This window comes from Sapajus apella, unplaced genomic scaffold (assembly GCF_009761245.1).
Source record: "Sapajus apella isolate SASKATOON/1434 unplaced genomic scaffold, GSC_monkey_1.0 scaffold58, whole genome shotgun sequence".
Taxonomy (NCBI): Eukaryota; Metazoa; Chordata; class Mammalia; order Primates; family Cebidae; genus Sapajus; species Sapajus apella.
Window position 1 is genome coordinate 10,257,790 of NW_022436998.1, and position 23,987 is coordinate 10,281,776.

The 23,987-nt window shown below is 36.6% G+C and overlaps 1 pseudogene; it reads left to right on the forward strand.

Annotated features, from left to right (window-relative positions):
- The first annotated feature begins 862 nt into the window (after positions 1-862).
- LOC116528422 lies at positions 863-23,610 on the forward strand (annotated as a pseudogene).
- Positions 23,611-23,987: the final 377 nt, after the last annotated feature.

Here is a 23,987-nt window from a genome sequence, read left to right on the forward strand (position 1 = left end):
GATAATTATATATTTTTAATATATGAACATATAGTATATAACAAATGTATATGTAATATATAAATATAAGCATTTTTTACAGAACTGTATATTTTTACATAAGTATATTAGTTTTAAATATGAATAAATTTATGATTATTGAAACCATTTGAAAACAAATTTCAGGCATTATGACACTTGAGCTTCACCCTTAAGCATGGCATATATCTCCTCAGAATAAGGCATTTTTCTATACTTTACAAATTCCCTGGCCAGGTGCAGTGGCTCATGCCTGTAATCCCAGCATTTGGGAGGCCAAGACCGGCAGATCACAAGGTCAAGAGATTGAGACCATCCTAGCCCAACATGGTAAAACCCCGTTTCTACTAAAAATACAAAAATTAGCTGGGCATGGTCGTGTGCATCTGTAATTGCAGCTACTTGGGAGGCTGAGGCAGGAGAATCCCTTGAACCTGGGAGGCAGAGGTTGCAGTGAGCCAACATCGCACCACTGCACTGCAGCCTGGTGACAGAGCAAGACTCTGTCTTAAAAAAAAAAAAAAAAAAAAAGAAAGAAAAAAAGAAAAAAATTCCTGAGTTGTGGAAAGAATGTCCTTGATAGCTGTTTCTGTTTTGTTTTAAACCAGGAATCAGATTTGGTTCAGTTCCTAGATTTAATTCCAAACTTACTTGACCACTAAACTCTTTCCTTCTTCAAAAAGCTCGTTGAGTGTGTGGTTGACTATACCTAGAGAATCAAGAATGTGGAGCATAGAATGGTTTCTGAAAAATATCAATCCAGCACAAGACTGGCACACAATGTGAGTTAAGCAACAAACTGTCAAATGAACAATAGGTTGGAAGTAAGGTCAGCCAAGGAAGCATGACGAAGGCATTGCTCATCAGGCAGGTACAGCAATGGAAGGTGAGAGTAGGTAATGTGAGGTACTGTGAGATGAGGTGATGGCACCAGGCATTTTTCCTTCCTTACAATTTGCCTTTCTGATTTCATGCTTCCATTAGACTAAAATACCTATATAATCTATTCCATAAACTCAAATGGATATCCACATGCACATGTACACACAGAGGTGGAGTGGAAAAAAAAAAAGAGAGGAAAATAAAGGAAGATGGGAAAGGAAAAATGAAAGGAGGAAGGGAAATAGCACTTTTGTTAGACAGTGTTTCAAGTTACCAACAAAGCCTCTGGGATATCAGCATACATATTGAAGAGTTGCTAATAAATTTCAAAGTAAGTGTTTTTTTCTTCTGTGAATGAAACTCATAAACACTTCCTCTCCTACTTGAAGTTCAAAAGGCCAATCAAGGAATCAAGAAAGGATTTTCAATATGAAGGCTTTTGATCAGACTTTTCTCTCTAGCCTAGGTAGGATGATAACAACTCTGTTTGATATCTCATGGGGCCAGAATATTGATGATGATATGTTAGACACACTATGGCCTCAACTACAGGAATTAGAAGATTCTTTTTGCAACCCTATGCTTTAATAGTTTTGTATTTACATATACCTAGCAAATAACCCTTCTGAATGTTCTTTGGATTGCCTGTAGAGATGGGATGGTCTTTCACCATAAGGCCTTAGGAAGACAGGGTTTGAAAGCACCTGGCCTAGGGTCTGGCTTAATAGATGCTGCCTTACGTGATGAATGCTGTTTTCCCTTGAGTCATATCTTGGGGGAGCAGATTGCAATTTATAAGAAACAAGCTATGTTTCTATTTGATAGGGGGCAGAATACGAAGGAGTGGCAGAGATGTGCAGGTTTCCTGTGACTTGCAATGCAACTCTCATCAAAAGAAGTGGTAGGTATTTTTTATGGGAAAATAATCCAAGGCTTTAACCTGGTAAATTTCCTTTTAAATTTGAGTCTCTAGACTACTGTCATCAAATTTAAAGAATTCTTTAAAAATGCTTTATATATTTCTTCTTGTCTATCAGTTTGTTCTTTTGCAATTTTATAACTTTATTTGATGTGTATAACCATCAGCTATTAGTTCTCATCCACATTGACTGTCTGTAGATTTTTGAAAATGGTAACAGCTACAACATAGGTAATAAAAGTATAGAGCTTATTTGGTGGATCTTCATCCTATCACAGATTCAGTATGGGACATTCCTTATTCCTTTGGCCCAGACAGCTTTGTTGAGCCTGGTATCAAAGTGCACACCTGGAGTTCCCATCTCCTTCATGGCAAATCTCCAAATCTCTTTGAGTGCCCAAGGGGCGTGCTTCTTGAAACCCTCTCCATGGATGCATTTGTAAATATTGATGACATATTCTCGGTCGCCACCTTGTTGATGGCAGAACGTCCCTTTTTCTTCTTGCCACCCTTCTTTGTGGGAGCCATTCTGCCAAGTTGGAAAGGAAGAGCATGAGGGATTCCTTGCCATCGGTCTTTAAGTGTACAAGAGTCACAGTATAACTACTATAATGTATCTCTAGTAGGTCTGGAAATAGTGTAAACATTATTGCATGCTAAATGGTATTTTAGGACTTTAATTCAACTCATATTTAAAACGAGTAAGCAAGTTTAACAATATGTGTTTAGGATGTGGTAAATTAAAAAAGAAAAATTTATCAACCAAAGCCTTAATAGCATTAATGAGTTGGAAGGTATGTCTTTCAAGACACTGAAATTCTTAATGAATTTGGTCTTAAATTCTAATTTCCAATGAATTTAATGTGAACATTCATACATAAAGCCATTTTATCCCTGAATTATGGCATTAATACAAGTCAATAGGGAGATCTAGTGGCCCTAATCTGTTCACTTTTAGTAAATTTTATTTAAACATCTTAGGATAATGTTTCTCAGATAGCTGCCATATCCAGTCTCTGTTTTCACCGATATGCAAAAGTAGTATTCACCAATTCCAAAGATACATCTTTTTTTTTCAAAAGAACCCAACCACTGGCAAATTCAAGCATCTCCTTCAGGTTCACTTGTAAGGAAAACAAATAGCAATATAATCGCTATAAAACACCAGGAAGAAAACAACTTGCAATGCCTTTTGAGAGAGAATTTCAAAATGTTACCTGTCAGTACCTTAGTAATCTAGACTAACTTGTTTGTAATAAGGTTTATTTCTTCATTCTATAATTACTATATGTTGTCACTTTAGAGAAAATGTGGAAAGTATAGAAAATAGGAAGAAGAAAATGTAATTTGTAGCTGAACTATTTCATTGTGATTATTATCCTATCTTGAATATAACCTAAAATGAAAGTCATTCTTGCAATTTTGTAGAATTTGAGGAAAGGCAGAATACAGGATGGGGAAAGGCAGAAGAAACAAAGAAGAAAAGAACAACATTACAGAACCTTAGAGAGATAAATGGCATACCTAAGTATGTTGTTCTTTGCTCGAAATACTCTTGCTATTCAAGATCTGGGCCTTGCTTGGCTGTAATCTTCCATTCTTGCCAAGTGTGTGTGGTATTTTGGGGATGTGGACAAATATCCACAGGAACTTGGCTGAGAGCTACAGATATATTTTTACCTCCAACAGCAAACAACCAGGGTATTAACTTGCTCTACCATTTAGCACTTTACATTTGAACCACAGCAGGCCAGTTTAGTGTGGTCCTTTGTGAACCAAAATTAGAGTGCTGTAATCTGCCTTTCAGGCTTTGATTTTTTTCCAAGATTTATAAAGAAAGAGATCATAGAATGTAGAGGTAGATAGACTCTCAGGAGATATAATTCATTTGCTTAATAAATAAGAAAAATTAGATGCAGGGGAAAGCACAGGATGAAAAACCTAGGATTTAATTAGCCATGAAACTCTGGGCAAGTCACATAACAATTCTGAGACTCAGTCTCCTCATCTGGAAATTGTTGGAATTGATTGCAATAAATTTCAAGTGTCATTTAGCTTTCATATTTCATTTCAAATTTCAAGAACCAATTTTGTAATTCTATGAAAGTGGAACATTTAAGTAGTTTTTGATAGAATTCTTCATATGAAACTATGGAACTGAGAATTGTTTGCTCTTTGGTCAAGGCTTAATGACTTAGGCTACATTAGAAGTGGCTAGGCTATATCAAAGGAAAGGGGATACAGTAATCAGCTCTGCCATGTCTAATCTGGTAAGGTATTGGTACAAAGTAAAATGGAAAACATGGTATCCCATAGAATAATTCAGTACTCTTGATATCTGCCCTCATTGTCTCGTTTCTAATAAAAATTGAAGGATGGAGAAAGTAATGGATAGCAAAAGATATGTCACCTTCAAACAAGGGTTGATACTTCACATGTTCATAAGGAGTAGAAGTGGTATAAATATTATCAGCATATATTGGTGACCTTCCTTTGGCAATTGTCTGGGTCATTACTATTGAAATCATCAAGTTCATAAAAACAAGGAAAGGAAAGAGGGAGAAATAAAAGAAAGACGACATCACATGTTATTTTATGTAATACGTAGAATTTTGAGAGGTATGTGGTAATAGGCCCATACTTAAACGTAATAGAACTGCAGCTCTCAGTGGTTAAAATAATTTGCTTATTTTGCCATACACAGTTAAAAATAACATAAAAGGAAAGTTCAGAACCTGAACTAGTTGTGCCAAATTTATCTTGATTATTCACATTCTAGGAGTCCCAATCTTCTCCCAATTCCTCAGTCACTTTGGCCCACCAAGCCCACGACTTGCCCTCATGACTTTCCAGCTCTAACACTGCACACAGTTCCCACTCTCTGGGATGAATGTGAACCAACAAAACCTATTTCTTCTAACAGGCCTTTCCTGATTATCCAGCTGCCAAGGGCTCGCTCCCTTTTCTAAACTCCAAGAGTGCTTACTGTGGGCATTCCCCATTTGTCACTTAACATTTAGGTTTTGTTTTATTGGTGGTAGGCTTCTTACTTGTCCACACACCTGTGAGTCCTCGAGAGGAGGAGACTCTTTAGTGCTTGGAAAAGTTAGCACTAAGCCTGCTGCAGGTACTTTTCTCCATCGGCATCTGAAATTAAAGGGATTTAAGTTCCACTGTGCATAGTTTGAAATGGACAACAATGGGCAGAATTCTTTCATTCGGCCATCCTTTCATTCTCCCTAGAAAGTGACCCGAATTTTTAAAGAGGAAGAATTGAGCACCATCTGCAATCCCCAAGGTATACTTTGCTGCTTAACTCTGCTTTGAATGAAAATTTGGTTGAAAATTAGGCCATTTTCTTCCTTCTGTCTTTCGAAAACGTGAAGACCAAATGGAAAAAGACACAGGTCATACATATTCACCTATTCTAGTCAATGATTTAAATATAAACACTTCACAGACAAGGAACCAAAAATGAGGGAAAGCATTGATTTGTGAACCTTGTACATCCTGTTTAGAGATCAAAGGGACCAATGAGCAGGGATCAAAGTAGGGGGAAATTCAGAATGTGACACCCTTGCGAAGCGCCGTTTCTCACGATGTGGTATGGCTTAATCAGAGCCACTCCATTCAGCAGCTGCAAAGAGGAAAAGGAAAACAACTCTGAAAATTATTAATTAGATAACTTATGCTCTGTATGCCTTTCATGAAACAGAGCTATTTCAGCAGCTAGTGCCAGCTATCATTAGAGAGGTATTTTTGGAGAAGACTAACCTGTGCTGCAGGTAGGTTCCTTTCAGAAATGATCACAAAAGCACCTTGTTGCAGCAACCAGACAACCACACCTAGCTTGACTCAGTCTGCAAAACCCTGATTATACATTGTGAGGCTAGCTTACACCACGTGAATACGCTTCTAAGCTACTTCATTTGCAAAAGGTTACAAATTCCTTAAAGTAACCAACTCAGAATGTTACAAAGATTTAAGTAGCAATGCTCAACATCTGAATAATGATTTACAGTTTTCAAAATGTTTTCACACATATTTTTTTATTTACTCATCACAAGGTTACTCGAAGTTAAATAATCTGCTCTTGGGACACAAAGTTGGTAATTAGCAGAATAAGGACACACATCCTGGTCTGTTGAGTGTAGTGATACTTCTACATATGCCAAGTTATACAATACAAAATCAGAAGCAGTAAGGTAACAGTAATTAACACAGTGAGGAACTTAGAAAGGAACAATAAATGAATGGAAGAGGTTGAATCTGAGCAGGGCATTCTAGCAGGGTAATGATAGTGATATTTTGAAAACCACTCAGTATCTAAGTTCATACATTTTAAGCTCTGTGCAGACCATCACCTCCTGTGAATACATTCTTTTGTCCAGAGTGCATACAGTTGATTAGATTTGAGCTTTTGTTATTTAAAATCACATTCCAGATATACCTTCCCGAAGGGCACTCAAGTCAGCAATTCCATTTACAGATTATCAATAAGAGTGGGTTCCTCCCGCAAATGGCTTGTCTCATTCATTATTCTGCCTTTCTCCTAATTTTATCCTTAGTTTCAAGTTTGGAGGAAATCTTGCCATTGCCCTTATTATCCATGGCTTTTGTGACTCAGTTATTAATGCTGCTAGCATATCCCCAAATTTGTCTTTTTTATTTTTCTTTCTGAACATATTTTTTAAATACTCTGTTTCCTCAGATCCCCCTCCCCCATTTCTTCCTCTTGCAGATAATTTGGTATTGCATTATAAGAATTCTGTACTCTATGTCTTCCATTTCAGAATCTTAAGGTACAGGGTTCATGCTTCATTTTTCTTCAGAGTCTATGTCCATTCTTCCCACTACTGCCATGCTACCATGCTGCCAGGATACCATGATCACTTTTCCTCATTCAGTTTTAAAACAAATTCATTTTTCTGCATCAGCATTAGTTTTCCTCATTACTTCTTGTACCTCCCTTGGGAAGGAAGTGAAGACATAAGAGACTGTCAGATATGTTGTTTTACCATAGTATGTTGCATTGGAGTCTTCCATTGCTGCTGGATCTTTCCTCCATGCCAATGTTAGGATCTGCATCTTGTACAGTAAAGCAAGTATAGCATCAGTTTACTTTATGTGGTCATATAGTATGTGTTCATTGTTATTTTTATTCAATGACCTCTTGTATGCTTTCATTTACCTGATCATGAATTTCTATATAGTGTGTATTAATTGTTTTAGAGATCTGAGAAACCAGAGAAGTTTCTGAGGACACGCCGTTACTCTCATGGTGATGATGGCAGTGGTGGTAGTGGCTCAACTGTCCTGTTTAGCAGCACAAACACAGGAATTAAGAATGCCTGTAGGGAGTTTGCAATGGTTCCTTCAGAGCAATGAAGTAATGAGAGATATAGTGATTGGGATGTGAGATTTTACGCTCAACTATAAAGGTGAAGAGCATAAGGATGACATATGGATCTTTCTCTCTTTGTTCCTTGCCATGGAAGAATGCATGCCATCTGCCTCAGCTGGAAACTATTAGTCCAGGAAGTTTGACTGTCCCTAGAAATTCCCTGTGGACCCACATGACTTGTCTGTGACTATTTTTTTCCTTTCTGTTTTAAAATTATTAATTTGAATTATCCTATATTTTAAAACTGATTTCCTTTTGGGTTATTAGTATATCTTAATACTATGTCCTAATACCTCTTTTTCTTTGATGTCCAATTACATTGACTTTTTACATTTTGTCTCTTTTTGGCACTTTTTCATATCTAAATTAACACTGAACTTTTCATTCATCTTTGTCTATTTTTCTTTAGCTGGCTTTTCTACGTTTATTTTAAAATCTCACTTGTTGTGTTGCTTATTTTTTCTTCTCTCACTTAGCAAATATATATCAATCACCTACTATATATTAAGCATCATTTATCCCTTGTATATGTTATCAGAAATAAGATCAGATCTATCTTAGACACTTAGCACAATCCACCTCTTTCTATTCTCTTCCCCCAGCCAAATCTGTTCCTATTCAATAACATATACTTTAAAAATATATTCCTATATATAAAGTTTTATCCAAGCAACTTATCAGTATTTGTTATTCTACATCATAAATCTCAAATTTACTTTATTTTTCCCTGATCTATGCATTGATACATGAACATCTGAGATTACAAATGTCTGTATTTTTTCAATTCCCTTCCAAATTTATTATTTCTTATGTGTATTATTGGATCCTTTTAAATGTTCTCTCAATTTTCTCCCTGATCTCTTCTAGTAGTATTGTTGATTCACAGTCAAATTGGGATGGATGGTGGTCTCGGTGGGATACTACATTTTGGATATGTGCTTCAGAAACACAGCATATCTTGATATTGGTCATTCATTGTGTGTCAATCACCCTTGGTATATTTATTCTTTCTGGATAAATACTAGGTTTATTAGAATTTAGGGATAATTCCTCTTTATTAAGCTGATTATTTATTCATTCAACAAATGTTCCTTGAATGACTTTTGTATGTAGATTCTACAAGAGGTACATCACATTTATTCCTTGCAGGTATACCGTTTATGCCAGTGACTCTGTTCTCTCTCTCTTCTGTGCACACTTGCAGAGTTCCTCCAGGAAAGCTTGATTTCTCTTTCTGTCCTTATTCTATATCACATAATTTTACTGAGTGTTTTCTTTTAATGGTTTGGAATCTCGCCTGCACAATCAGACACATGGTTTCCTGATTTCTTTTCTAAGTTATATTACCTTTGTTCTACTAAGGAACTCATTCTCTTTGTTAAACCAAAAGTTAAGAGACCTCTCTCATCAAGCAATGTGGACACATAGCTGGTACTTGCTGCAGAAGGAAGACAAATGTGACACATTCCTTTAAACTGTTTGGAAACAGGCCCCTTAATTTCTATATATTTTTTTCCTGGTTAGTGTTGAATCTCAAATGAAATTAGCAAGCTTTGTAACTCCTCTTGATAGCTCTTCCAGAGATGACCCTCTAAGTGAACAATTCTCACCTGTTTGGTTCAGGCTTTGATCTTCTGGGGTTCTAAGAGATTGCTTTATATATAAGTCACTCCCTTCTCCCACTACCCTCAACTGTTTCCCTCCACCAGGCAATGCACAATTGGTTGGCAACTGTCAGCAAATGACACCAGTTGCTACCAAACTTCTATCTGCACAGAATAGCCACTACCTTTCCAATTCTCTAGCTTTTGCTGCAAGGACAATTGGCATTGGTTCATTACTAGGTTCATTACTTTTTAAATGTTAGACCTTAGTATGAAGGAAGGTTAGTTCTAGGATCTGAGGGGTTGAGACCAGGTGATCTCATCATCCTAAAAAGAAGGTTTAAGGAAAATCGAGAAAATACCATCTATCATCTCAAATGTTATTGGGGAAATTAAAAAAAAATAAGTGCTCTATGTTTAAATGGACATATGATTTACTTTATAGAACCACTTTTCATTCAGTAAGAACTGAATAACAACTTGTTGAAAGTTTATTTGAATGAACACTCAACATGTAATATGTTTGGGAGATGTTGTCTATGTCAGAAAGTCAATATATACTAAATTCAGATATATTTTTAGAGATTCAAATGCAACAGAATCAGCAACATGCACTGGTAATTAACAAAAGTGGGCAACTCAGTTCAGGTAATAATTATTATTGATAATAACTGAAATAATAGGATTTTAAGTATAGTGCCAATTATTTTTTTCTTGTTTATTGCATTATTAATTTGCTTTGAACACCAATATTAAAGAGTCATTTTACTTAAGTTTGTAGTTGTGAGTTCAACTACTGAAACTTCTCACTTGGAAGAAAAGACTTCTCAGATCATAAAAATTTCATCATGTCAAATTATCATAGATTGTCTCAAAGTTAAAGAAATTTTGCTCTGTCACTATTTTATTGATAATTATTTTACTTTAGGAAGATACTCTTTTAACTTATGGAGTGTTAAAATTATTTTACATGATTGATGTAGGAGAGTTGGGACAAGAGCTTATGTGTCTTCACTAGTCCTATTGAATATCTTGTGAAAAAGAGTTATGTGATTAAATAACTTTGGAAATAAATGCATCTTTATCCTGGAGATACACTTGGTTTAACCTAGTATATCAATGTCAGAACAGAATTTTAATGATACATGACTGATAGTTTTCATGAATTATTCACTTTCTCTTTTTCTTTCACCAGAGACACTCCATATTTTAAACATATTTTGAGAATACAAACTCATTCATCTTTTTTTTCCCCAACCAGTCCCTAGTAAAAAATAACTTAGTAAAAATTCCTGTTCGTATATACTTGTTTTAGAAATTAACATCTATTTAGGTCTTTATGAATATATCTGCCTTCTTTGCCACAATACAATTTTCTATCAAGTAAACATTTAATCCAGTAAGTATTGAATGATTTACCACTCACTAGCAAGCTCTACTCTCTAAGCCTCGATATTGAAGCATTTACCTGTTAATTGATTAAAAATGGTTTGAAAAATCTAATGTTAAACTTAAGAACAAATACAGTTATAAATGGTGGAGAATACCACATCAGGAATCGGGAGCTGGGTTATAGTCCTGGCTTTAACAACCTAATGACCTTAGGTAAGCTACTTAACTTTCTCCAACATCAGTTTCTTCATTCTTGCCTCTAAGAATATGTATCAAATTTGAATTTTACTATGCAATATGGGGTGTAAGGAATGTCACATTTTTTATTTCACTAAGTAAAATTTACTTTGTTTCCCTACCCCTTCCTAAAATGTAGGCAGGCATTTAAACCACCACTGTTATTGGGGATCCCCATCTCCTCATCCTCCAAGGTTGTATGAAAGCCTGGAGTTCTTAGGTAATTCAGAGTATTCAGGGAGGAGCTTCTATCTTTTCTCAGAGTGGCCAGTGATAAAATGATTATTGCCCAAGGTGGCTCATCCTTTGAAGGCAGTAGCTCTGTTTCTCTGGGGGTGAAAGTGGAGCATACGAGAATTTCCCTTGCTGGAAGTCATGGAATTTCTGGTCTTGCTGCACACAAGGCATGGTGCCATCATGCTCACTGAAGTTCTGTCATTACCTCAGGGAGTATGGTGCCCAAAGACTTTAATAGATAAAAGTGCCCTAAGAGGGCTTGGCAAGGTGGTTCACGCCTGTAATCCCAGCATTTTGAGGTCAAGGCAGGTATATCACTTGAGGTCAGGAGTGTGAGACCAGCCTGGAAAACATGGCAAAACCTCATCTCTACTAAAAGTACAAAAATTAGTCAGGCATGCTGGCATGTGCCTATTGGGAGGCTGGGACAGGAGAATTGCATGAACCTGGGAGGCAGCAGTTGCAGTGAGCCAAGATTGCACCACTGCACTCCAGCCTGGGAAACAGAGTGAGAGTCTGTCTGAAAAAAAAAAAAAATGCCCTAAGCTGTCTATATCAAACAGATTATGCTGGAATATTATGATTGTTTCTCGATGCAGCTATCAGGAAGAATGTAGATAGGTCCCTAGAACCCAAAAAACTCACACACCTTTGTCTCCATTGTCGTTGGAAAATTTTGCCCTACACGTCAGTACCTGTAGTTTTTCATCTGCCCATGGGCAGATCTTTCTTCCCCATCCTACCTCCTTGCCCCTTTTGGGGATTTTTAGAAATGCAGTGCTGGCCTATCTGTACTTATCAACCAAGGTTTGGAATAATATTTTCATTTCTGAGCTGAATAGTGTGAAGATTCAACTGGCCCATATCTGGAATACAGCTATATGGATAGTAAAAGATTTCTATTTGAAATCTGAGAAATAGCTAATTTGGAAAAGATATTTAGGGAAAATTGTAATTGTTCTCTTGTTCTGTGTATTGTCTTGTACATGCATGTGCACATGTGGGTGTACATGTGTGTCTCCAAAGGCATACTTTAGTTTCACTCTGAGACATTAATGGTAGACAATATAGAGTGCAAATTTCAACTTTGTAATAAGTGTCAAAGTCAAATAAAACACAGATGAATCTCTGAAATTAAAACATTTTATTGTGGAAGAAAGAATTGCAATTCAGGGCATACTTGCAAATTTGATGGTCTTTGGGAACAAAGAGAAGATTAGCGGTTTTATTAAAAAAAAAAAGAAGAAGAAGAAGGAAGAAATAAGGCTGGACACAGTGGCTCACACCTGTAATTTCAGCACTTTGGGAGGCTGAGGCAGGCAGATAATTTGAGGTCATGAGTTTGAGACCAGCCTGGCCAACATGGCAAAACCCCACCTCTACTGAAAATACAAAAATTAGCCGGGTGTGGTAGTGTGTGCCTGTAATCCCAGCTAGTTGGGAGGCTGAGGCAGGAGAATCTCTTGAAGCTGGGAGGCAGAGGTTGCAGTGTGTCAGAATTGTACCACTGAACTCAAGCCTGGGCTACAGAGTGATACTATTTCAATCAATCAATCAATAGAAATGTTATGTATTGCTCTTTGAGAAAGTTCATTAACAAAGTTCACTGGTAAGGTTTTCGGAAACTGGCAAGTTTAAATTGGTAAGTGACAGAGGTGAGTAAAACTATTCTTAGAATTGTAGAATGTTGTTTCAGCAACTATTAGATAAAACTGGTTGCAGGTTATAGCAGGCAGTTTCAGCAGCCAAACTCCCAGAGGATTATGGTTGTGGATCATTGTTATTGTGCCCTGAGTGCTTTCTCCCCGAACCTCTTGACTATTTCAGTTTGATATAACAAGAATGATCCAATTTGTATGATCAGCTTTTGCAATAAGGAAAGACATTTTGTCAATTATATTTTCTGAAAAGGAAGCAGATGAGCTCCCTAAGTAGTGCATTTTCTGTCTTTGAAGATGTTAAACTGGATTCACTGAACTCATGGGCCAGATAGAGTATAGAAGTGATTCGTGTATTGAATCCATAGCTGTACCGCATGGCCTCCAAAGCCACGTCATCTCCTGCCTACACACACACACACACACACACAGCCGTTAGGTGCCTCCTCACTCCTTAATTCTAAGATATCTAAAATTGCTGGGCCCATAGATAATTCTTAATCATTGGATTATAAATAATTTAGAGCTTTTTTGAAGGCGATATGAGTGTAAAATATAAGCATTTAAGTCATTTTGATGGAAATATGATGATCTGGAAACATAATTATTATACTACTCTCTTTTTTATCTCTGTTGGATTGATTTTAAGAATATTTCCTCGATCTTTCCCTCATTCACCTGAAGTCAGTTATACACTGATTTCACATAGAATTAATGCTTAAGTTTTGTTCTTTGTGGAAACCCTAATAAATATTCCCTACCTGTTTCAGAATTTCAGTTTGCAAAAGATACAAGTGACTGGATATCCTGATATATGCCAATTGTACTCTGGAGATTTTTGCCTTGTCTTTTTTTTTTCCTTTTTGGAAAACCTAGAGTTCAGATTTCTTTCTTTGCCTTAAGTCTTAGCCTAGATGTTTTCTTTGGCTTTTTTCCCGTTCTGTTTCTTCTATGTTTTAAAAATGGCCTCTCAAACTTTTCCCATCTACTTTCCTTCGTCTACAAAGCGTAAGGGGAGACAAGAAAACGTATGTATTGTTGTGTGGCATTCAGATAGCCATAATGCACATCCCGGTGTTCTCCCCTACTCCCCATCCAGTCACCTGGAACATAAGTCAAGTAGATTTTAACTGAGGCTAAGAACTGTGCATCAGGTTAGTCTATTGGCTTTCTCTGTCTTTTAAATTGACATTCAGTTGTTTTATTGCATTTTAAATGACAACAGTCCTTACTGATAAAGTGAAGCTGTGTCAAACCTCAGGCCAATTAAAACCACATGAAAATAAACTCACTCTTGGTATTGGTAAAAGGGATTAGGCTTTTTTTGAAAAAATAATGTGGTACCTTTTGAATATTCAATGTAATACTTACGCATAACGCCCAGTAATGTGCCCAGAAATATTCATGAAACTTTCTTGTTTTGGCTATATCTCGAAGAAGTTACTCAGGGACACACAGATTTTTGGTTTGGGGGACCATCTCCTCTTTTTGCAGAAAGCTAGTGAGGGGTGGGCAAAGGAGGAGTGTTGACAAGCAAATTTCTCTAGTGATTTATTGGAAATTTGTTTCCGAACTTTCAGGCCTGGAAATTGGGTTTGTTATATTCATCATTTATTTGAACTGCATTTTTTCTATCAGTTTGCATTTATTTCCTCCTTCCCAGCATCTGAATTATATTCCTTGCTTTTTACGTTTATTTATTAAATACCATTTAGAAGGGACAGTTGAGTGATAGGAACTTCTCATTTCATTTCATATTCTACAGTTAAAAAATGTCAAATATGCTGCCACATACATATATTTTATTTGAACTTAACGCTTTTACTGTTTTAATTTGTGATTTGGACCACTTTTCTTGAAAGTAAATGGATTTAATAATAAGAGTTTATATAATGATATGCATGAGCACATATTGTTATTTTATACTTTCACCGTCTTTTGCTTAAAAATACATAATTACAAAGTATACATTGTGTAATTTACATATAGTTTTTTTAATTATAGAAAGAACTACATATTATGCAAACTTCTAAAATGATTCCTACCTCCTGGTATTCATGACCTTGAGTAATCCCCTCCTATTGAGTGTGGGCTGAACCTAGTGACTTGCTTCTAATGAACAGAATATGGCAAAAGTGAGAAGGTGTCCTTTTTATATTATGTTATAAAATATCATGACTTCTGTCTTGTTAGCAGATGCTATTTCTTACTAGATTTGATAAAGCAAGCTACCATGATGAAGAGCCTCATATTTCAAGAAACTGAAGGTGGCCTCTGTTCAACAGCCCCCAAGGAACTGAATCTTATTAACAACCACTGAATGAACTTGGAAGCATGTCCTGCCTTAGTTTAAACTTGAGATGACTGTGAACCTGCACTAAAAACTTAATTGCAGCCTTGTGAAAGGTGCCAAGCTAAAGGATCCAATTAAGTTATATCTAACTCACAGAAACTGTGAGATAATAAATGTGTGCTCTTTTAAGATTCTAAATTTTAAGATAATTTGTTATACAGCAATGGTTAACTGATACAAACTATATTGTTATCCATTGCTTTAGACAGTCATAGCTTCTTTCAGGTCTTCTGGGAGATTTTTATTCTCTCTTTCTGTTTCTTTCCAACTTTTATTTTAGGTTCAGGGGATAAACGTGCAGGTTTGTTACAGGGTAAATTGCATGTTGCTATGGTTTCGCATACGCATGATTTTATCACTCAGGTACTGAGGATTGTACCAGATAGGTAGTTTTTGGTTGTTACCCCCCTCCTACCCTCCATCTTCAAGTAGGCCCCAGTGTCTGTTGTCCCCTTCTTTGTATCCATGTATATTCAATGTTTAGCTCCCACATATAGGTAAGGATATATTGTATTTGCTTTTCTCTTCCTGTCTACATTAATTCACTTAGGATAATGGCCTCCAGCTCTATGTTGCTGCAAAGGACATAGTTTCATTCTTTCTTATGACTGCATAATATTCCATGGTGCATATGTACCACGTTTTCTTTATCCAGTCCACCACCAATAGGTATCTAGGTTAATTCTATGTCTTTATAATTGTGAATGGTGCTGCAATGAACATATGAGTGCATGTGTATTTGTGGTAGAATGACTTATATTCCCTTGGGTATATATCCAATAATGGGATTGCTGGGTTGAATGTTTGTTTTAAGTTATTTGAGAAATATCCAAACTGCTTATCCAAACAGTGGCTGAACTAAGGTACATTCCCACTAGCAATGTGTAAGCAGTATCTTTTCTCTACAGCCTCATCAGCATCTGTTATTCTTTGACTTTTTAATATCAGCCATTCTGATTGGTGTGAGATGGTATCTCCTTCTGGTTTTAATTTGCATTTCTCTAATGATTAGTGATGTTGAACATTTTTTTCATATGCTTATTGGCCACATGAATGTCTTCTTTAGAGAAATGTCTATTCATGTCCTTTGCTCATTTTTAATAAGGTTGTTCATTTTTTGCTTGTTAATTTGTTTAAATTTCTTATGGTTTCTGGATATTAAGCCTTTGTGAAATGCAGTTTACAAACATTTTCTCCCATTCTGTAGGCTGTCTGTTTACTCTGTTGATAGTTATTTTTGCTATGCAGAATCTATTTAATTTAACTAGGCCCTATTTATCAATTTCTGTTTTTCTTGCAATTGCTTTTGGAGTTTTTATCATGAAATTTTTGCCAGGATCTATGTCCACAATGGTATTTCCTAGGTTTTCCTCTAGAGTTTTTTTTTTTTATAGTTTTAGGTTTTATATGTAAGTCTTTAAATCCATATTGAGTTGATTTTTGTACGTGGTATAAGCAAGGTGTTCAGTTTCAGTCTTCTGCATATAGCTATCCAGTTATTCCAGCAACATTTATTGAATAGGGAGTCCTTTCCCCATTGCTTGATTTTGTCAACTTTGTTGAAGATCAGATGGCTGTAGTTGTGCAGTTTTATTTATGGGTTCTCTAACCTGTTCCATTGATCTTATGTGTCTGGTTTTGTACCAGCACAAGGTTGTTTTGGTTAATGTAGTCTTGTAGTATAGTTTTAAGTTGGGTAATGTAATACTTCTGGTTTTGTTCTTCCTGCTTAGTATTGCTTTGGCTATTCGAGCTCCTTTTTTGGTTCTATATGAATTTTAGAATAGTTTTTCTTATTCCTCAAAAAATGTCATTAGTGTTTTGATAGGAATAGCATTGAATCTGAAAATTGCTTTCAGCTGTATAGCCATTGTAACAATATTGATTCTTCCTATCCATGAGCATGGAATGTTTTGTTTGTGTCATCTCTTCATTTCCTTCATCAGTGTTTTGTAATTCTCATAGTAGAGATTTTTCATGTCCCTGATTAATTGTATTATTAGACATTTTATTCTTTTTGTGGTCATTGTGAATGGGATTGCATTTTTGAATTGGCTCTCAGCTTGGATGATATTGGTGTATAGACACGCTATTGATTTTTGTACTTTGATTTTGTATCCTGAAACTTTATTGATGTTATTTATCACATCTAGGAGCCTTTGAGGAGTGACTGGGGTTTTCTAGGCATAGAGTCATACTATCTATGAAGAGAGATAGTTTGACTTTCCCTCTTTCCTATTTGAATGCCTTTTATTTCTTTCCCTTGCCTGATTGCTCTGACTAGGACTTCCAGAACTATGCTGAATAAAAGCAGTGAGAGTGGGCATCCTTGTTCCTTGTTCTCAAGGGGAATGCTTCCAGCTTTTGCCTGTTCAGTATTATTTTGGCAGTGGGTTTGTCACAGATGCCTCTTTTTATTTTGAGGTACATAACTTTGACTAGTTTATTGAGGGTTTTTAGCATGGGCTGCATGTTAAACTTTATTCAAACCTTTTTCTGCATCTATTAAGATGATCATGTGGTTTTTGTTTTTCGTTCTGTTTATGGGATTAATCACATTCGTTGATTTGCATATGTTTAAGCAACCTTGCATCCCCAGAATAAAGTGTACTTGATTGTGGTGGATTAGCTTTTTGATGTACAGTTATATTTGGTTTGTTAGTATTTTGTTGAGGATTTTTGCATCTATGTGCAGCAATTATATTGGCCTGAAGGTTTTTTTATGTGTGTGTATGTGTTGGAGTAGTTTCAGTAGGATTGGTACTAGCTCTTCTTTGTACATCTGGTAGAATTTGGCTGTGAATCTGTCTGGTCTAGGGCTTTTTTCTGGTTGGTAGGCTTTTTATTACTGAATCCATTTTGGAACTCACTATTGATTTGTTCAGGATTTCTATTTCTTCCTGGTTCAATCTTTGGAGGTTGTATATTTTCAGGAATTTATCGATTTTTTCCATGTTTTCTAGTTTGTGTGCATGAAGGTGTTGCTAATAGTTTCTGAGGGGTTTTGTATTTCTTAGCATTAGTAATTTTAGTCTTTATTCTAAATCTTGAAATCCTGAATGTATAGCCTGTTTTAATTGCATAACATTTTATCCCCATAAGTTTAAATATATATTTATATTCTTTATTTTTTCTATTTTGGGCCAAGATCTCACTCTGTTGCCCAGGCTGGAGTGCAGTGGCACAATCACAGCTCACTGCAGCCTTGACCTTTTCAGGTCCAATTGACCCTCCCACCTCAGCCTCCTGGGTTGCTGGGACTACAGGCACACACTACCACACCTGGCTAATTGTATTTTTTTGTAAAGATGGGGTTTCACCATGTCACCCAGGCTGGTCTCAAACTCCTGGGCTCAAGCAATCTGTCCACCTCAGCCTCCCAAAGTGGTGGGATTGCAGGCATGAGCCACTACATTGGCCTATTTATATTCTTAATGTGTGTTTTCTTTTTAGCTTTCCTCACTACCTGAAGCGTTGGACATACTCTGAGTTAACTGCTAAAAGAAATGTTATTATTGGACATGAAGTACAGTAACAGCCCATTTATCTCATAAATTCAACTACTTAGAAGTAAGCAGAAAAGGCCTCTGTGCAGCTAAAACAGCCCTTAATTATAACTTACCTATAGCTTCCTTTTGGGATCTTGCTTAGGTTTTAACTTCCCTCTTTCATTCCTTTTCCTCTGTGCTACCTTATATCCTTCATTCTTTTCTTCTTTCTTTTATTGAACATGAATTGAGTGCTTATAAGGATGTGAGCATTGTGCTAAGGGTTGAGGAGACAATGATGGACAAATCTGAATACAATCTCTGCTTGTATGGAACTTGTAGTCTAGTGGAAGGTTGAATGTTAATAGAATTATTGTTTTAGGAAATGTTTAAAAACGTGTGCAAAAGTGTTCTGAAAAAAGTAAATGGTCATGTAGCATAAAAGTTAAGGGGGAGGGCTTTTAATTGCCTTGATATAAATCACACTCTCAATTCTTCTTTGTTTTGTGACCTTGTACTGCCTACCAGCACTTTTGTGTCTCTGTTTCTTCATTTATGTTATGGTTTGCATAGTTTCCCTCCAAAATTCTGGTGTTGCCAATGTCCTGGTATTAAGAGGTGGGTCTTTCATAGGTGAAAAGGCCATGAGAACTTCCTCCTGGTTAATGAGATTAAGGCCCTTAGAAAAGAGGCTTCCTGTAGCATTTAGCTTGGTCTTCCACTTTTCACCATGTGAGGATGTAGCAAGAGGGCCCTCACCAGACAAAATGCCAGCACCTTGATCTTGGACTTCCCACCTTCCAAATTGTGAAAAATAAATTTCTGTTTTTTAATGAATTACTTAGTCTCAGATATTCTGTTATGATAGTACAAATGGCCTAAAAAGGGAATGATATGGTCTTTAAAATAAGGTTTTTACAGTGAGGATGAAATAGATTATGTGAGCATTAAATAGATTAATGCAGGTAAATGCTTAGAAGAGAGCTTGTCGTATAGTAGCTCAGGATACTTAATTAACAAGGGCATGTGACTTTGACGTAGGTCTGAAAAGTCCATCCTAAGGAAGCAAGGAGGGAGCTGAGGCCTTTGGCACGTGCCCCTCATCCAGAATCATAGCAGGTCAAAAGAAACTGGGTGACAATTCTTATCTTTTAGTAATCAATTTCTTAGTCCATAGAGTAATAACTAACAACAGAAGAAGAGATACACTATACAAATTAAAAACATGAACTAGAAAACACAGGAAATCTTGAATAATTGTATGTAGTGGGGCAAATGCTGTTATTATCCCTGCAGTCATCTCTGACTTAATAGAATAAATATTGTCTTGATAGTATGTATTTAGTTACAAGTAACACACAACGCAGCTCAAATAATGTTTCCTGATGCATTTCGGAAATACAAAAGGGAAACTTTATGGATTTTTAAATGTACCTACTCAATGATGGCTTCACAGGCTCATTATCTTTGTTCTGTTCTGTATTCTAGTTTTGTAACAGGCACTGTACTAAGACAGTTTCATCTGGTGACTCTTGTTGTTAAACTATGGCTGCTAAGTTTATGGGACATCATCAACCATTTCCATAAAAATTTGGACATTTTTTTTCTTAGAAGTCCCAAGCCAATGTCTTTTGCAGTCTCATGAGCCTAAATGGAATAGAAGTCCACCTGTGAAACAATAAATGTGGCCAAGGCAAAGTACAATACACAGTACCTTAGACATATCCCCTCTGACTTCAAGTGCCAAGGAAGGTGGGATTAAGAAGTACAACTCCCCAAACCTGAAGTCTTTACCAAGAGATGGAGTAAATAAATCTTAAGGGATAGAATTGCAGTGTCCATCACACTAATGCTCAAAATGGTCATTCTAAGTTATATAAATAAATGACAGTAAGTACAATTTAAGAATCAAATCCTTGAATTTCTTAAAATTCAGCTTAAATGAGAAAACGTGTTAGTTAATTTAGATACTCACATACTTGGAATGTTTCATTTTCTGTCAATGCCTCATTGACATGTCTCATTGTTCATAATTAAGTTTTCATTGAGAAATTCCTGGGATTATTCTAGCCAATAAACCAATTTCATAAGATAGCATCTGAAACAGTGACCATAATATTCTTTTGTGTCTTGTCTAGTTATTCCTAAAAATAGTATGACATTAGTGGCCTCAGAACCTTAAATTATGACAATTGCCCTCTCTGGTATAATCTTGTCTTTATAGCCCATGATATTTGGCTAAATTGAATTAAATAGAATACCAGTTTGGGGTAAAGTCTGAGCATAAATAGAAGAAAAGCATATATAGGTCGAAAGTAAGAGTTACTGGTATCTTCTCTTTGCCTTTTAAAATGGATTTAAAGTTATGCATTTGGTGAAAAAACATGCAACAGGAGTAAAGTGTTATGAAAAGGCAGGATTATTTAAGAGAGAAAATAGATAACTAGCAAGGGATAAAAATATTTCTGGGGTCATGGGGGATCCATTCAAAAGCCAATTTGCAATTGCTGTAAATTCTCTTTGGTGGCCAGCATTCCATAAATGCTGCACAGAAACACACTCATTTTCAATGTTAAACAGTTCCAGAGTTATTTTAAAAAATACTTTCTCAACACATGAAGAAGCTTAAAGTTACAGCATCATGAAAATATCCTTGGTACATCCATGTGTTTATCATTTACTTTAGAAACATTTGTGCCTACAGTTTTGTCTTTGAGAATTGTATTTAGGTGGTCTGGACTGAGCATTCTATATCTATGGGAAATTTTAATGTGCTGGGGAAAACTTTCACAAACACTGAAGTTAACCTAATGTTTCTGCCTTGCACTTAATTTGAGATATTTTGGAAATGAGCAGTCAGAATATTTTTTACTATAAATGGCCTAACATAATTAAAACTAAAAATGGAAAGTCAAATTATAAGAATTTGTCGCCCCCGCGCGCCGGCCCTGCCCAGACGGTCGGCCCCGAAGGGGGGAGGGGGGGCTGTGCCTGCCGGAAGGTGGGCAACAATGCTGACTTCTGAGCCACCCCAACTGCACGCGGAAGAGCACGCAGTCCTACCTGGCCTTCTTCAGGTTCCCGTGAGACCCGGCCAGGTGCCAGAAGTAGGGCGAGAACTGTAGGACAGACTTAGAATGTAAAACACCCGATCAGTTAAATAAACATTATCGATTATGTGCCAAACATTTTGAGACCTCTATGATCTGTAGAACTGTACATTTTGCAGAGGCATCAGAAAGCTAAAGAAGAATTGGGTTATTTCATTTCTCAAAAATTAATTGAAGCAGATACTTGTGAAGTCACTGGGAGAGGCCGTAAGGACTCTCTTCAAGATAATGCAGTTCTTCGAGACAATGCAATACCAACAATATTTGATCTTACCAGTCATTTGAATAACCCACATAGTAGACACAGAAAACGAATAAAAGAACTGAGTGAAGACGAAATCAAGACACTGAAACAGAAAAAAATTTGATGGAACTTCTGAACAAACATAAACTTCAGGAACAAAAACATTAAAAAAAAAAAAAACAACAACAGCTTAGCAATACTCAGAACCCCAGTGAAGAAGGGGGTGAAGAGCAAGATGAGGACATTTTACCTCTAACCCTTGAAGGGAAGGAAAACAAAGAATACCTAAAATCTCTATCTGAAATCTTGATTCTGGTGGGAAAGCAAAACATGCTTCTGGATGGACATGAGGGTGATGAAATCCCAGAAAGTCTCTGCTCCAACTTTGAAGCACTGCTGGCGTGCTGAGTAAATTCTGGTGAAGTGGTCCTGAGAAAGTGCTTCGACACAACAGCAGTTAACACGTTGTTTTGTTCAAAAACACAGCAGAGTCAGATGCTAGCAACCTGTGAGAGCTGTATTCGAAAAGAAACTCTCAGGGAAATGAGAGACTCACACTTCTTTTCCATTATCACTGATGACGTAGTGGACATAGCAGGGGAAGGGCCCCTTCCTGTGCTGGTGAGGTTTGTTGATGAATCTCATAACCTAAGAGAGAAATTTGTAGGCTCTCTGCCTTATGAAGCTGATGCAGAAACTTTGGCTGTGAGATTTCACACTGTGGTAACTGAGAAGTGGGGATTAAATATGGAATATTTTTGTGGCCAGGCTTACATTGTGTCTAGTGGATTTTCTTCCAAAATGAAAGTTGTTGCTTCTAGACTTTTAGAGAAATATCCCCAGGCTGTCTACACACTCAGCTCTTCCTGTGCCTTAAATATGTGGTTGGCAAAGTCACTACCTGTTATGGGAATATCTGTTGCATTAGAAACATTGAGGAAGGTTGTTCTTGTTTCCGTCGATCGCCGCAACTGCTTTTAGAACTTGATGATGTAATTTCTGTTCTTTTTCAGAAGAGGAAAGAAAGGGGTAAAGAACTGAAGGAAATCTGCGCTTCTCAGTGGGCAGGCAGGCATAATGCTTTTGAAATTTTAGGGGAACTCCTGCAAGTACTTGTTTTATGTTTAGATCGTATAAATAGTGACACAAATACTAGATGGAATAACTGTATAGCTGGCTGAGCATTTGTACTCTGCAGTGAAGTAACAGATTTTGATTTTATTGTTACTATTGTTGGTCTTAAAAATGTCCTATCTTTTACAAGAGCCTTTGGGATAAATCTCCAAGGGTAAACCTTTGATGTCTTCTTTGCATTTGGTAGCTTGACTGCAGTATTGCGGTACTCAACAAAGTGATGGAAAATATTGAAGTTTGTCACGAGTTTTGGTTTGAGGAAGCCACAACTTTGGCAAACAAACTTGATCTTCAAATGAAACTCCCTGGGAAATTCTGCAGAGTTCACCAGGGTAACTTGGAATCTCAGCTAACCTCTGAGAGTTACTGTAAAGAAACCCTAAGTGTCCCAGCAGTGGAACACATTATTCAGAAACTTAAAGAAACGTTGTCAGAACAGCACTCCAAAGCTCTTAAATGCTTATCTCTGGCACCCTCAGTCATGGGACAACTCAAATTCAATACGTCGGAGGGACACCATGCTGACATGTGTAGAAGTAACTTACCCAATCCCGACATGCTCTCAGCCGAGCTTCATTGCTGGAGAATCAAATGGAAACACGGAGGAAAGAAATAGAGTTTCCATTCACCATCTATGAAGTCCCCCACCTCCCTGACATCAAGCTTTTTTCTAATGTGTATGCACTGCTGAAGGTCTTGTGTATTCTTCTTGTGATGAAGGTTGAGAATCAGTGGTATAAAAATGGACAAAAGCATCTTAAAGCATATTTAAGGAACACTTTGACAGACCAAAGCTCGAGTAACAGGTTGCTTAACATAGATTTTGATATAAAACACGACCCGGATTTAATGGCGGACATATATTTTAAACTCTATGCCAGTAAGTCAGAGCTTTCCACAGATAATTCAGAAACCATGGAAAATACCTAAGAGATGTTTAAAAATAGGCTTTCGTATATTTGATATTTGGAAGAAAAGCTGTAAGGTGTATATAGGCTACTTAATCACTAAATACCTTTGCCTATAGGGCTCCATTGAATACATCAGCCAATGATAACCTACCTGTTTAAATGGCCCCTGTTTGAATTCTCATGCTTTGAAGACCTATCTGTCATCCAGAAGAGAATGTTGAAAGTGCCATGTTTCCTCTGTGTGATCTCTTCTGGTGGCACTCTTGAATTGTTTTAGTTAAGTCATTTTAGACATAGCACTTTTTATTGCTGTGGATCTCTACTCGGGTGTTATGAATTCTTTGAAGAAATATATTTTGAAGAGGTATGGGAGGAAGAATTACATTTTATAGAATG